The sequence below is a fragment of the Schistocerca nitens genome, chromosome 5, assembly GCF_023898315.1.
Source record: "Schistocerca nitens isolate TAMUIC-IGC-003100 chromosome 5, iqSchNite1.1, whole genome shotgun sequence".
Taxonomy (NCBI): domain Eukaryota; kingdom Metazoa; phylum Arthropoda; class Insecta; order Orthoptera; family Acrididae; genus Schistocerca; species Schistocerca nitens.
In genome coordinates, this window is record NC_064618.1 from 302,397,004 (window position 1) to 302,401,524 (window position 4,521).

A 4,521-nucleotide genomic window follows, 5' to 3' on the forward strand; every position below is an offset into this window, starting at 1 on the left:
GGTCCATCTCTATGGAAGCGCCATCTCGTAGTGCGGAGACGGACGAGCTCTGCGCCTGCGCTGTTGTGCTTAGCGAGGCGCGCTCTAGTGGGAAAGTTGTGTACGCGCTGACTACGCGGAACTACAGGTATGTACACAACAGTGACTGAACATTTTTACTAATCAGCGAGGTTTGGGCTACTGCCACTCTGGATTAGGGAGGTTTGAGCTACTGGTTTAATAATCACCAAGATGTGTCCTATTGATTTTCTGTATCAAAAAGGTTTATGATACTAATTCTGCAGTACATGGAGATGCAGCTTGCTGATATATTAGACAAGGAAGACGTGTCCACCTGAATGTGTGATTTCCAAGATGAGAAACGATTGCCCTACTCAGTCCCTAGATCCGGAGAGCGCCCTGATTATCTTGGTCAAGGCTGTGTCAGCTGGTTTTCTGCATCATTGCGACTCAGAAACTGTATCGATCAATGTTGTGTGAGCTACTGAATCTCCTGATTAGGGAGGTTCGACCTACTCTTTTAATGATCAGAAAGCTTTGTCCTTTCGATTTTCTGGGTCAAGAAACAAAGAGACACTGATTCTTTTATTCCTGTTTCGATCAGAAAGGGCTGACCTACCGATTCTGTATGTGAAGGAAGTGCAGCCTGCTGTCGCTATACATCACTGAATTGTTTCCCGAATCTCTGGAACAAGGCAACGTGGCCTCAGTCTGTAGATCAGGATTGCACGACTTACCAATGCTTTGCATCACGTAGGTGTGCCCATCTGATTCAGATGATACGGAACATATCCCCTTCTGATTTTCTTGCTCAGGAAGTGGAGAACTACCGATTCTATAGATTAGGCAGGTGAAGTCTGCAGTTTCCTCAGATCTAGGAAGTATATCAAGCCGATTGTCCAGATTGGGGATATGTGGCGTACTCATTCACAGTATCAGCCAAGTTACAAGGTTATAATGGGTCGATCCTGTGCAGAAACTGTAACATTTAATTCAATATTTTGACATGGAGTGGGCCTACGAACAACCCCGTCCCTTCCACTTTTTCTGTGCAGAAACTGTAACATTTAATTCAATATTTTGACATGGAGTGGGCCTACGAACAACCCCGTCCCTTCCACTTTTTCTGTGCAGAAACTGTAACATTTAATTCAATATTTTGACATGGAGTGGGCCTACGAACAACCCCGTCCCTTCCACTTTTTCTGTGCAGAAACTGTAACATTTAATTCAATATTTTGACATGGAGTGGGCCTACGAACAACCCCGTCCCTTCCACTTTTTCTGTGCAGAAACTGTAACATTTAATTCAATATTTTGACATGGAGTGGGCCTACGAACAACCCCGTCCCTTCCACTTTTTCTGTGCAGAAACTGTAACATTTAATTCAATATTTTGACATGGAGTGGGCCTACGAACAACCCCGTCCCTTCCACTTTTTCTGTGCAGAAACTGTAACATTTAATTCAATATTTTGACATGGAGTGGGCCTACGAACAACCCCGTCCCTTCCACTTTTTCTGTGCAGAAACTGTAACATTTAATTCAATATTTTGACATGGAGTGGGCCTACGAACAACCCCGTCCCTTCCACTTTTTCTGTGCAGAAACTGTAACATTTAATTCAATATTTTGACATGGAGTGGGCCTACGAACAACCCCGTCCCTTCCACTTTTTCTGTGCAGAAACTGTAACATTTAATTCAATATTTTGACATGGAGTGGGCCTACGAACAACCCCGTCCCTTCCACTTTTTCTGTGCAGAAACTGTAACATTTAATTCAATATTTTGACATGGAGTGGGCCTACGAACAACCCCGTCCCTTCCACTTTTTCTGTGCAGAAACTGTAACATTTAATTCAATATTTTGACATGGAGTGGGCCTACGAACAACCCCGTCCCTTCCACTTTTTCTGTGCAGAAACTGTAACATTTAATTCAATATTTTGACATGGAGTGGGCCTACGAACAACCCCGTCCCTTCCACTTTTTCTGTGCAGAAACTGTAACATTTAATTCAATATTTTGACATGGAGTGGGCCTACGAACAACCCCGTCCCTTCCACTTTTTCTGTGCAGAAACTGTAACATTTAATTCAATATTTTGATATGGAGTGGGCCTAAGGTCAACTGCGACCGTTCTAGTTTTTCAAAATTTTTCTTTTGGATATATTATTTAATTTATTTTATATACTCTACTCGACAACTGGCCTTTAGAATTAAAAGTTAAAAACGGCGAGCTGTTGTCAATCTGAAGGTTGATTGTATCTCTAGCTTTCTTTACTGCGTATTGCCCCATTATGTTTTTGTCTTCTACCCACCACTGAAATGACTAACGGCGTCAGTTTACAGGGACATCTACAGTTTAAAGTAGATTCCAAATACGATTCAGCTTACCATTTTTTACACGTAAAGATCATTGCTAGAGGTGAAAGAAGCAGTAGATGACTGAACAAATTTCTGCGATTGGCTCAGGATTGAGTCCAACTGTAGACCTCTCTTTAACTGGCTTGTTTGTTGAAAAAAATGCGAAATCTTTCACAGCTTGACCTTCTGTTGTAATGATTATTTTATTCTGAAGTTAATCTATGGGCAAATATGCAACTGAAAGGTAACGAGTTCTGGAGGAAAGAAATCTAAAGTACGAATGAGTGCCGTGTGTCCATTCTTAAAACATGGCCGTCATAGCCCGTGGTCAACGAACAAGCGTTCAGTGGAAATCTACACCAAAAATGAATATATTTCTACTTAAGGGGGGTAGGACGTCAAACGGGTCGACTTGGTGCAGGAGAGGCACCACAGGACATTTTAATTTCCACTGCCTATACTTTTACAAATAAATTCATAAAACTTTGTCAGCATGACCAGGAAGGATTCAGAATTCACATTCATAGCAGTGGAAGTTCGAAAACATGACGAAGTAATTTTTTTTACATCTGAAATTTCATCATTTTTTTCACTTACTTATGGCAGCATTTGTTGCTATAGGTACACTTTTCTTCATAAGTAAGAGAGATTCTGAGATGAATTTTGCACAGCATACAAACCATACTTAAAAGTGTATGAAACTCTAGAATTTTCCAAATCTATTAAAATCTGTGGTAAAAATTGAGGTAATTAACTATAAAATTAGTGTTTTTTCTAAACATGAACTTTAAAATATAGCAGCTCATTCGTTTTTTCATAAATTAAATAAATTCTAGAGTTTCATACACCTGTAAGTATGGTATGTATGCTGTGCAAAATTCATCGAAGAATCTCTCTAACTTATGAAGAAAAGTGTACCTATAGCAACAAATGCTGCCATTAGTATGTGAAAAAAATAATGAAATTATACATGTAAAAAAAATTGTCATGTTTTCGAAGTTCCACTGCAATGAGTGTGAATCCTGAATCCTTCATGGTGATGGTGACAAAGTTTTATGAATTTATTTGTAAAAGTATAGACACTGGAAATTAAAATGTCCTTTGATGCCACCCCTGCTCCAAGTCGGCCCGTTTGACGTCCTACCCCCCTTAAATAATAGCTCATTTGGACCACTACTCTTATCCATCAATATCAGATTCAGTAGAGTAGAATTATGCTTGCTAGAAACGCTTATTGAAAGAGAAAGACTCTTTTCAACATTCACGGCTTCAAGGAAGCATGTTGTTGTTGTCTTCAGTCCTGAGACTGGTTTGATGCAGCTCTCCATGCTACTCTATCCTGTGCAAGCTTCTTCATCTCCCAGTACCTACTGCAGCCTACATCCTTCTGAATCTGCTTAGTGTATTCATCTCTTGGTCTCCCTCCGCGATTTTTACCCTCCACGCTGCCCTCCAATGCTAAGTTTGTGATCCCTTGATGCCTCAGAACATGTCCTACCAACCGGTCCCTTCTTCTTGTCAAGTTGTGTCACAAACTCCTCTTCTCCTCAATTCTATTCAATACCTCCTCATTAGTTATGTGATCTACCCATCTAATCTTCAGCATTCTTCTGTGGCACCACATTTCGAAAGCTTCTATTCTCTTCTTGTCCAAACTATTTATCGTCCACGTTTCACTTCCATACATGGCTACATTCCATACAAATATTTTCAGAAGCGACTTCCTGACACTTAAATCTATACTCGATGTTAACAAATTTCTCTTCTTCAGAAACGCTTTCCTTGCCATTGCCAGTCTGCATTTTATATCCTCTCTACTTCGACCATCATCAGTTATTTTGCTCCCCAAATAGCAAAACTCCTTTACTACTTTAAGTGTCTCATTTCGTAATCTAATTCCGTCAGTATCACCCGACTTAATTCGACTACATTTCATGATGCTCGTTTTGCTTTTGTCGATGTTCATCTTATATCCTCCCTTCAAGACACTATCCATTCCGTTCAACTGCTCTTCCAAGTCCTTTGCTGTCTCTGACAGAATTACAATGTCATCCGCGAACCTCAAAGTTTTTATTTCTTCTCCATGGACTTTAATACCTACTCCGAATTTTTCTTTTGTTTCCTTTACTGCTTGCTCAATATACAGATTGA